The following is a 12,226-nucleotide window of genomic DNA, read 5'->3' as shown; positions in this document are numbered from 1 at the left end:
TCTGCTTCTGATAGATACCAGTGTTATTATCGTAAAAACAACGACACCTAGACTGGAAAAGGTCTGTCGTTATATCTAGGTTTTTAATTCAGAATTAGAAATCCACAATCACGACTAAATGACAAAAACTTGAATACGGCTCTAACAATTACACACGATTCTATCTCATTAAGCCTTCTGTTATTAACAATGTACCGTAAATCTGTACGAGCATGGTACATGTTTATCGCTAGTCCGTTGAACGACAACACTTAGGTATCATATACTTAGTGTACAGGGTTAACAGTACGTGTATCATATTATCCTACATGACGCAGTCCAGGTATTATAGCATTATATAAAAGAATTTTATGTGAACATGGGCTTGTGGCGCAATGGATAACGCGTCTGACTACGGATCAGAAGATTCCAGGTTCGAATCCTGGCAAGCTCGTACGTTTTACAGAAATCAGTAATTATAATAAATCCTCGTAAATAGTTTGAAATCTATGTATATTTTGTTCATACTGTGACAGTGATAATAGCTTTCGATACAGGCGGAAGATATGCCCCGGTTACGTATTTTTTTTTATAAAAACAGCTAAATGGTATTATCCACTGGGTTATCGTAATAAAAAATGTTAATTAATATCAATTGATTTGATATCCGTTCGTCTCTATATAAATGTTTAGAAATAATAGATATATCATATATGTAATAAAGCTGTCTTCCTTTCGTCGGTAGTGTTACTATGCTATTTATATATGTGTATATAGGTAGGGCGTAAGAATCGTACCTGCTGCCCCAATTGCATGATCGTAGGAGGCGACAAAATTTGGGATCTTATCTTTTCTCTTCTTTCTGAACAACTTTCTTCTTCCTAATGTCTCCCGTGACAATGCCTCACTTTTGGCCTTTAGTTGAGCGTTCGCCGCTGTGAGAAAGGCTTTGGGTTCTGTCCCCTGGTCGAGACATACCAGAGTCTTTAAAAATGGTAGTTGTTGCTCCTGCTTAGCGCTCAGCTTATAAGGAGTGGGACGACTGGTTCGCCCATTGTCAGTATAATTTGACCGGGTGGGGTGTTCTGCTGGGTGTCTTCGGTGGTATGCTTCAGTGAGGTAGCCGCCCAAAACACACATACATTTGTACGCACTCACCACACGCATGCATGTCGCACGCACGGGAGGCCGTCCTTAAATGACCTTAGCTGTTAATAGGACGTTAAACAAAATAAACCAAACCAAACCAAAATGTGTATATATACTGAAACGAAAAAGAAACGCAACATGGAAAATTGTGATTAATTTTGTATTAAATATACATATCTGTATAAAAATCGCGGAAATAAACATGCACCCTGCCTAACACCCATACCAATCTTCAAAATCACCCAAGTGTGACTAGAGACCTATGCACTTCCGGCGCGGTAAAAACATCAAAAACCGTGCCTGTACAAACATATGCGTTCTTTTTTCATTCAAACCAGTATCAATTCATCACTAACATTGAGCCACATCATCGCCAATACTTTTGCAAACAATAATTCCTTTTACAATTATGCCACGGTTATCAAAGGTTGATAGAGGACGTGCTATAGCGATGCTTCTGGCAGGGAACACGCAACTTCACGTCGCTCGACAATTCAGAGTTCACAAATCGACTATTAGTCGATTAGTTTCACGTCTTAACGCAACAGGAAGAGTCGATGACCAGCCGAGATCAGGACGTCCACGCGTAACGTCGCGACGTCAAGACCGGGTTCTTAGGTTGGCACACCTGCGTAACAGGAGATTAACGGCCGCTGAAACGGCAAGGAATACGATTGGTAATCATAACCGTCGAATTCATCCCCAAACAGTGATCAACAGACTGCGTGAGGCTAATTTGCGTGCAAGGCGACAGTACGTTGGTTTACCACTAACACCGCAACGTCGAGCACGTCGTATGCAATGGGCAACGGCACATATGCCCAGACGTTTTCCTATGAGACGTTGGAGGTCTATGCTCTTCACCGATGAATCTCGATTCACGTTATTTCGAGCAGATGGCCGTCAACGTGTGTACCGGCGTCGAGGCGAACGTTTTGCTGACGCCTGTGTTTTGGAACACGACCGATTTGGGGGTGGATCAGTTATGGTTTGGGCGGGAATCTCCCATGGTTTGAAGACGCCTTTGGTGATAGTCAATGGGAATTTAACGGCCGTACGCTATCGGGATGAGATCCTTAGGCCCCATGTTGTGCCGTTTGTTAGGCAGCATCATCTAACCTTTCAGCAAGATAACGCGAGACCACACGTTGCAAGAGTCTGTAGAGACTTTCTTGCGACACAGAACATTGTTCCTATAGATTGGCCTCCATATAGCCCCGACCTGTCCCCAATCGAGCATTTGTGGGATGAATTAGACAGAAGAATTCGAAATCGCCGTAACCCCCCAAATACCCTCCCTCAGTTAGCAAATGCACTCGTCCAAGAATGGAATAACATTCCAATACGGAAAGTCAATGCCCTGATGAACTCAATGCAACAAAGAATTAGAGATGTGATAACTGTTCGAGGAGGACACACACGATATTAGGGCACGGTTTCAAAACTGCTGCCATTTCAACTTGGATTCACGTAGGGTACTACCAATCATGACCTTCTAGCAAAGTGACCTGTTCTTAAAAATCTCTAAACATTTAAAGGATGTTACATCAATATTCAATATTAACTATTACATATGAAATTTAAACATAATGCTCACAAGTATTATTTTATTAAACCTACAATTTGAAGTTGCGTTTCTTTTTCGTTTCAGTATATATCAGTAGATTCCAGGTTCGAATCCTGGCAAGCTCGTATATTTTACAGAATTATTGATTGGGATAATTAGATCCTGCATAAATAATTTGAAATCTATATTTGTTTGATTCTGTGACACTGATAATAGCTTCATATACAGACGGAAGATAAGTTCCGGTAATGTTATGTCCCCTGGGTAATCACAATAAAAAATCAAATTTGTTTACCAACTAATTTGATAGTCGTCCCGGTAGACGATTGACGCGATTCATGGAATATGTCCAGAAGCGAATGTTATTATGACCTCATGAATATTGAAAAAAGAAATTTCATTCCTTATATTTACATTATGCTTATTTTCAATTTTATCTTTATAAACATCCAATAATTAACAATTGCATTTTTTCATGTGTACATGATAGAGAACAGTTCTTGGCACGGTCTTAGAAAACGTCATAATAACACATGCGAACACGTTCCGATACGAACACGATCGTAATGAATTTTGGCCACAATACACGTGCGAAGATACAAGGGCTTGTGGCGCAATGGATAACGCGTCTGACTACGGATCAGAAGATTCCAGGTTCGAATCCTGGCAAGCTCGTGTATTTTACATAAATCATTAATTATGATAAATTAATTTTACCTTATATATCTTGCAATCTTTATTAATATGGCTTCTCTGTTTTTTATTCGATAACACATTATAGATGTTGTTTAACATAAGTCGGCTATGCTTTAGAAAATAATATTTCTAAAACAGCCGAACAGTATTCGAACCCTAGAGTAATCGATATAAAAATCGATTTTGAATGCAATCTTGATCGGTAACTCAATAATAAATATATCAATAGTTAAGTTTATTAAGTAAAATTAATTAAATATAGTCGTCCCGGGGATGTATTGTCCATGGTTGATAATTATACGGTACACGAGTCCAAATAACGATACAGTTTACATTCCAATGTAATGTAACTTCTGCAAGCGTGTGCATGCGTTTTTCGTATGGACACATGCGTTGGCGAAGATGAGCAGACTACACATGATAAAACGTATGGGCTTGTGGCGCAATGGATAACGCGTCTGACTACGGATCAGAAGATTCCAGGTTCGAATCCTGGCAAGCTCGTATTTTTTTTACAGAAATATATGATAATGATAATAATTCCAAAATGAAGTATTAATTCTTATGGTATTCTTTCCATAGCATCGTATTTATGTTAATTAATGTTTATTTTTGGAAATAGAACAATGACGACTGCCTTACAAATTATGAACAGCCAAACAGTATCAACACTCATGGATACTCATACATAAACAGATTAGATTAACGTGATAAAGAGAACATCTATTTGTGATTTTTTTTTTTTTTAAATGACATAACTTGATAACAATCGCTACTTCTGTAAGCTTTTGAAAACACACTCTTGAATAACATGATCAAATCAGAGCTCAGATACATCACACGTGAGAGGACAACAAGGGCTTGTGGCGCAATGGATAACGCGTCTGACTACGGATCAGAAGATTCCAGGTTCGAATCCTGGCAAGCTCGTATATTTTCATAAAAAATGATACTTTTTGTATTACTGACACGACTTTAAAACTCTTTTTTTTTTCACGTCAAATATGTCTAGTCTTTTTATATTGTATATGATGCTGGTGTTTTTGCTTTTGTTTTGTTTTTTGTTGTTTTTTTTTGTTGTTTTTTTTGTATTTTCCCCCTAGATTTACACTAGGAAAATCCCAGAGGACGAATCAAGTATATAAATAGAGGTTACACAACGAGTGGTTGTTGGATATGGAATTTATTTCACACGAGTAAGTTATTTTTTAAAAGTTACAAAAGACACGAGCTTTAGCGAGTGTTTTTTGCAACTTTTAAAAAATAACTTACGAGTGTGAAATAAATTCCATATCCAACAATTTCGAGTCGTGTGACCTGTTTCTACCACAATAATATAGGCTTGAATCAAAGGGAAACGTGGTCAAGTATAATTTCGCGTATGCAAATAAAGTGTACCGGTGACGTCCGAGACCCGATGATGTGACGTCATTAGATTATTGATGACGTCAATAACAATTGCAGCTTGGGTCAAAGTTCACCGTGTCAGCCAATCGAAATGCGTACAGAGTTTATACCACGTGTGGTATAAACAGATTGTTAATCAACAGCTGTAATGATTAACTGATGGTCTGAGAGTTGAATAACACAGGGTATTGTGGTAGAATGCAGTTCAATACATTTATCGACCTAAACTTATCAATTTACTTATTCTTATTAGAGGTACAATTCACTTTTGTTTCATTTATACAATATTTGATGGAGTTCATAACCTTTTCTTTAAAGCTATGCACTTATCATTAGCGAAGTAAAGATTTTTCAATAATTCACAGTTCACACCTGAATGAGACCAAGTTATGAGTCACGCGACACGTAAAATATTCTGTGATTTTGTATCATTCATATATTTGATATTGGTAATATCTGCACTCTTTTCAAGTTTTGTATGCAATGAATAAGGTTGTTTCAATACATAATTATCAGGTAAAGCTAAGTTAGAACTTTTTTAATGAACTGATCAAAGCGATCCAGCAATATACATAAGTTAACACATTAACACCTCTCCATTTGCAATGTATTATATTTCTCTTACAAAGCCATTTAAAAACTAATATTATTACGTGTATTGAAACACAAACATTACTTATGATAATGCCAACTATACCCATTCTTAATCATGCTATATACACCTACGCAGTTGTCGTTATGGTTGAATGGAAAATCACAAATGATACTTAAATGTCCTAAAGAATGAATTTAAATTAGGTTGTTGGAAACATTTTGTAGTATTCGTCCTGTTATATAAAAGTAAAGATATCTTATATGCTTTGGATATTACTTAAATTGTCTTTTGAACGATGTATCCTGGTAGACCATATGAAATGAAGATTCTATCGGGTCTAATTTAGTTTAAGACAGATGTTCAAAATACAATCTAATCATATGATATATCAATTTTGTGATCTCGTTTGGCAGACGACACGTCCACAGCAACAGTCACTCCAGTAATTCTATTTCTATTTTATCAGGTTGCTTTTTTCGTCGACGACTTGTCTTTCGAAAGTTGCTGGTCATGTGGTTAAAACGTCACGGCGTTCCTGCAAAAGTGAAAAATACCAAACGTTATTTTTTGGTTGCTTTTTTAGTTCTTTTGGTGGGTTAAGGAAATTTACCATATATAACCTGTTAAATTGCGGAAAATCAGGAATTTAATCAATGTAAATAAAAATGACCCACATTAACATAATGTTAGTTTTGATACTTTGTTTTGACTAGAATATTATCTAAATACTTTTCACAGATTGAAAATTTGTAAAGATGAAGAAACAAACCACAGAATAACAAAATTTACAGCAATAATGGATCCAAAGTCAAATATATATAAACACAAGTAAAATAAAAGTCAAAATAAAACGACACTCCTATATCATACGACGAAAATCATTTTGTTAAAAAACAATCGGACAAGTTCACAACGGAAACCGAGGAGATGCAGATAATAAAATCACGAAATGGGATTGGAGAAGTAACCGTGTCTAAAGTGACGTCCGACACTTCAGTCGGCTTATATGTATCTGACTGACTCTCTTCAATTCTTATTAGTGCGTATCATGTTCAATTGGAATTTATTTGTGTATACATATCAAAGAATCATTTTTGTTTTGACTGTTCTTTTGAGAAATCAAGAAAATAAAATGCAGTTTGAAGATGATAGTCCTTTTCATGAAACCATCCTTTATTGAAAGGGATTCCACATGACTTTTTCAGGGTGTTTATACTTATATATTACATATGACGTTATTCATGCAGCAGGTATTGCAATTTGAAAATACTTATCATCCTATATAAAAAAGTTTTCCTCTTTCTAGCATACTTACCTTAGGCTGACATTGGGTTTTAATCTGTGATATAATGTAAATTTGTTATACGTGTATTATTTCGAAAATAGTGATAATAGGTCATTGCTCCAAAAGCATATATGTATTTGCTATTTACAGATGTTAAACTCAAATTATTTTGTAAGATATTAACCTCCCTTTTTTCCAACCTTTAGTGTTTTCATGATACGGTTATCTCGATATATCAAGGTTTGTACTACAGTCTGTATGTCAATATCTTATCTCAAATTGCATGCAGAGTGTCCGTAGTTATCAAACCCCTAAACAAACATAGAGGATTTGAGAAAGTTCATGCAAAGTATGAAATCCAATGGAAATTCCGCTGTGACGTGAATCAAATGAATTCTGGTTGCTTTTATCGATTTGTTAAATAACTATAACAAATATCGTTTTGAAATAAGAATTACGTCCTAAGTAAAAAAAAAAAAATTTTTAAAAAATCACAATTTTTTTTTACTACTATTATGTCAGAAACAGATATTAGATTACGTGGTACTTTGATGACAAAAAGTTTAATTTATTCGAGGATTCAAACACTGAGGCTGAATAAATTGTTCAAAATTATATTTTATAATTATTTTCCTTCTAGGTTATGTGACAAAAATATTGTTTTAATAACGGCAAAAAAGAATTGTACATAATATTCGCATGTGAAAAGCCCTAACAGAATTATCTTGATTTGGCAATGCATAAAGTAACTGACAAATAACTAATGCAATGCTCCGTTATTGAAATTTATTTGATAATAAATAAGTAGTTAAGAGTACAAATATATTTGACCTGTTTGTGACTTGTTATTGGACTACAAATTGTCGCCCTTTCTAATATCATAACTCCGAGTGATCTGCCCTTAGCACTAGAAATGTCCACAGAGTGCCTGGACGCTGTATTTGAGCGGTTGACATATCATCGGCTGAAAGATCTAAATAGAGTCAGCCTGCAGCAGGCTGTAGAGGATAGCTTGGTTTTTATGAGGAAGGATGTGCAGTACAGGAGACTCAGTCAAAAGGAGAAAAAGAAGGGTCTGCCTCACGAACCAGTTGGCAATCTAATATCCCCACTATAGTCCATTACATGCATGGCTTTCTGTGTGACATTGCTCATTATATATTCAATTACCTTATGCACGTGTTATAACATATTGTCACGAACTCGTGTGCCATTGGCAACTGAGAAAACATTGGAACATGTGCCAATACTGGTATTTTGGGGTTTGAAAATCAATGTATATGCTATGAAAATTAGAACGAACTCCCCGAATCAAGCTTGTGAAGGACAAGGAACTATGTGTATCTTTGTACAGTAGCAATAAAGATATGCATGCATTGACCGGTCTTTTGAATTTCGGCTCTAGATCCATATTCTGTGCCAGAGCTTTCAATATGCGTTTTTATGATTCAGGTTTGGTTATGGTCAACCCATGTCACCACATACGATTAAATCATGATTTAAATGGGTAGTTAAGTTTGGTTAGTCTTCCTAGAATTTTGGAATGAAGTAATCTTTATTCAAGATTTGGAGTGGACATCAGAGGCATAACTTATTTTTTGCTGGGGGTTGTCAGTTCGGTATGGTGCTTACTTTCAGAGGCATTGACTATTCTTTCCCTGGAATCGTACTTTGCTTGGTACTGTTGTGCTTCGAAACCTCACTTTTCTCGAGTTGGTTTCTATAGTTCAGGCCTTTTACACTTAACAATTATTCTCCACATAGTCAACACTGCATTAGCGGTTTGAATCAAGAAAAAAAATCTTAATAGTCTAAAAGAGTAACTCATTTGCTTCTTCCTTTTGTACTTGTTATCACGACAAGGTTGAGACACCTGGTCCCTTCAGCTGATCAGGAACCAGTCAAAAGTCATAGGTTATTCAAACCATAAATCTGAACTCTAGAGATTCTATTCTTGAGCGAATTGCCCTCCTCAAAATACCAAATTAGCATACGAGCAGACCTTTCAGGATTTTGATAATTTTAGAAAATATAGATGAAGTAATCATATCTAGCCGCCTAGTTGTCAGCGGATAATAGCCTTTATTGCCTTCAAGTTAGAGGAGGTTTTTCCCCAAGCACAGTGCAAACTTCTATAGCTGCTATTTTTTCTAAGTGGAAGAGTTTAATGGTAGAGAATCATAGACAACTTTGTGGTTAAGGAACTGTTGCGTGGCATGTCGCGTTTGAATAAGAAATCAAACTCTTGTTTACCAGTTACAACAGCTATCTTGGTTTCTCCGCATATGAGAATAAGAATTGACAGATAATTAAATCAACATATACAAGTCCTACATATGAATCAGTATCTTTTATTAGCTTGATGTTCCTCTAATCAAGTCTTTTCGGATGACGAATATCAAGTTTTGGTGCTCGTTTCCTCTTTAATCAAGCGAGCGTTCATTCAGGCCAGGTCATTGGCAGAAGGGGTGCATGGAGGGCTACAACGTTACATAATTGAATTGTAGTGGCAGGGTAGAAGTGACATGCATTGGATTTAAGCCCCTAAGGTTTCATTCATTCCCTATGGTGGGAATGATGTAGGATGCTTTTCTTTGGGACATTTGAGGCATACAGGTTTAGATACAAATGGACACGCCTGGGGCTCAGCTACAAGAAACTTTCATTGTTTGGTCTGGAATACTGCCAATGAAGTGGACATAAGAGAGACCTTTGGGTAGTTTGAACAGACATAGTGTTAGAATAAGTACTGAAGTTGCTACTGTCAATTTGTCAAAAGGTGGTGAGTATATTGAATATTCGGAGATTGTGTTTGTCAACCCTACATTGCTTCTAGACTAGCAGGTGCATCTTTCAGGCCTTGGAAATATTTTTTGCTCTACATAAGTTGCATAATGTTCAGCAATATCTTTATTCATATTTTAAGCCAGAAAGTGTTTCCTCTGCAATATTACTAATTCCGAGGTTATATTGATAGATTACATTGCATTGACGACTGTGGCATCGGTTGCTTCGGCTATCGTTTTATCTCCACTTACAGATAGGGGAAATATGGAGTAGTTCAAAGCAGGGATTTTCCTGCATTTTCCAGTTGAAATTGTGTCTGTATACAGTGATTTCCCTGCTTTGACAAATTGTCGCTATTTTTGTGGCTGTGAGTATGGATTTCTTGTTCATCTTACACTTAAAAAGGACAAGTTTTAGAACATATTCTTATATGCATTTTCATTGATTTGATCCTTTTTGAAAGTAAATTCACAGTTTGATCTTTGACATGAACTTTGTTATTTCTATCTGCGGTCCTTGCCATGTGACGGGTTGGAGGTTGCTCAAATTATAACAATTTAAAATGACCACTGACGAAAGTCATTTCTGTATGTAGCTTATTGACCTTTTTTTTTTATAACATAACTATATATTTATTTCAGGTGGCCACAAGCCCAAGTTTTGGTGGTAACTTCTTGTTTCTTGTTTTGTCCACAATCGTCAAATATAACATAGCTAAGGATATGATAATTAGCAGTTTGTTGATATTTTGTATAGGCAAATTAATAACTGTTAAGATAATATGTGAACTTAATTCTTGATTAGATAAAACAATGTAAACTTAATTTTTTGTATGTTTGTTATCTCTGAAATATAGTTTCTTTATTCTAAAACTCGTCACTGAAGTCAAAGGTCATAATGTGAAACTACATGACATTAAAATGGTAAAGTATAAGGTGAGTTGAACTTATCATATAATTTCATTATATGGACCAAATTAATTGATTTCTTGTGAAACATCAAAGTGATATTCTTCTGTAATGAAGGTTATAACCATTCTAGTATAGATATTATTATACATTGACAAAGAGGTAATATGCGCCTATTAATGATACCATCGATGATACCTTATGATCTCATTATGGTTTTACTATGAATTACTATCTATGAGATGGAGAGTTTGGGGTTATATTCTTAAAGTTTTCCATAGGAAAGCATTACAAAATTTTAGAAACTTTCTTTTACTTAGATTTTTCCTTGAATCCTGTTTCAACTATGTTTAAGTTAAGGAAAATTGATGAAACTGGTGTCTGTTGACACTCATTGATTCATAGTGCTGACAATGCCTTTTCACGCGTAACTATATTTTCGATAAATAATTAGAGCGAATTTAATTATAATGTCCAATTCGGCAAGAAGACTTGTCGAGTAAGCGAATTACATTTTTAACCATTCCGTGTAGCTCTAAATATAACCTTCAATGCTACTGAATAGCCGTTATACCACAGGGAGACATATCCGATGATAACATATTACATGGATACGTTTATTTCACTCTAATGGAATTCCTGTCAGCACTAGGGATAAAATGCAGGCTTCGCGTAGTGTTGATGTCTTACATAATGAGGTTACCGTAAATGTTCGAACAGGCGCTCACACATGACTCGAGGACACGTCGTCGTATCTATTAGAAGATTTATTTTGGAAATATATTGATGTGATATATGTCTCGTTCTGAGTTTGTTTGATTTGTATTTATTCATCAGAAACCTGATTTTTGACAAAGCGTTAACATTTTCAAATTTGAGTTCAAATATAGTAGAAAATGAATACCACATATTCATCAATATACATGGGTAAAATGTCAATTTTGTACACATATTTATGATTACAAAACTACTACTGAATATCGATCAATGCATATCGTGTATTAACAATATATCATATCTAATACAGTATAAAAATATTTTATCGACATTTACTTGTCGGTGTGTATTATTATTGATAATGTACTATTTTGTCAAAATTTTGATGTCAGTGTGTAATGATGACGTAGTATTTTGTCAAAATTTTGATGTCAGTGTGTAATGATGACGTAGTATTTTGTCAAAATTTTGATGTCAGTGTGTAATGATGACGTAGTATTTTGTCAACATTTAGTTGTCGGTGTGGAATGATGACGTATTTTTTGTCAACATTTAGTTGTCGGTGTGGAATGATGACGTAGTATTTTGTCAACATTTAGTTGTCGGTGATTAATGATGATGTGATAGTTATCTATATTCAATTGTCGGGGTGTGTCATGACGTAATATTTTATCAACTTTCAGTTGACCTTATTTATTAATGGTATCATAAGACACCATTTGAACCGAACGTTGGCCAAAAAACAACGTCGTCGATGTACCATGGCAACCGAATGTTGATTAAATATATAACATCGGCAATGGGAACTGAATGTTAGCCAGATATTACAACATTATCAACACAGTGTGAACTGGATATCGATTACATATGTTCAAATACCTAAGTACGAAATTACCTAGTTATCCCATCATGTTGATGATGCGAGAATATTCTACATCATAAAGTTGTCCCATTATGTTGATGATGCGAGAATATTCTACAACATAAAGTTGTCAGATATGTTGATGATGCTAGAATATTCTACAACATAAAGTTGTCAGATATGTTGATGATGCTATAATATTTTACAACATAAAGTTGTCAGCTATGTTGATGATGCTAGAATATTTTACAACATAAAGTTGTCCGATATGTTG

General features: G+C 35.3%; 4 non-coding genes across 4 annotated transcripts; all 4 read left to right on the top strand.

Annotated features, from left to right (window-relative positions):
* The first annotated feature begins 360 nt into the window (after positions 1–360).
* Positions 361–433, top strand: Trnar-acg. Its single transcript has one exon. It is a non-coding gene; the product is annotated as a tRNA-Arg (tRNA).
* A 2,864-nt stretch (positions 434–3,297) lies between these two features.
* On the top strand, positions 3,298–3,370 carry Trnar-acg. Its single transcript has one exon. It is a non-coding gene; the product is annotated as a tRNA-Arg (tRNA).
* A 452-nt stretch (positions 3,371–3,822) lies between these two features.
* Positions 3,823–3,895, top strand: Trnar-acg. The gene has a single exon. It is a non-coding gene; the product is annotated as a tRNA-Arg (tRNA).
* A 353-nt stretch (positions 3,896–4,248) lies between these two features.
* Trnar-acg lies at positions 4,249–4,321 on the top strand. Its single transcript has one exon. It is a non-coding gene; the product is annotated as a tRNA-Arg (tRNA).
* Positions 4,322–12,226: the final 7,905 nt, after the last annotated feature.

Source organism: Pecten maximus, chromosome 8 (assembly GCF_902652985.1).
Source record: "Pecten maximus chromosome 8, xPecMax1.1, whole genome shotgun sequence".
Classification (NCBI taxonomy): domain Eukaryota; kingdom Metazoa; phylum Mollusca; class Bivalvia; order Pectinida; family Pectinidae; genus Pecten; species Pecten maximus.
The sequence above is the reverse complement of the archived record's forward strand: the minus strand, read 5'-3'. Positions and strand labels throughout refer to the sequence as shown.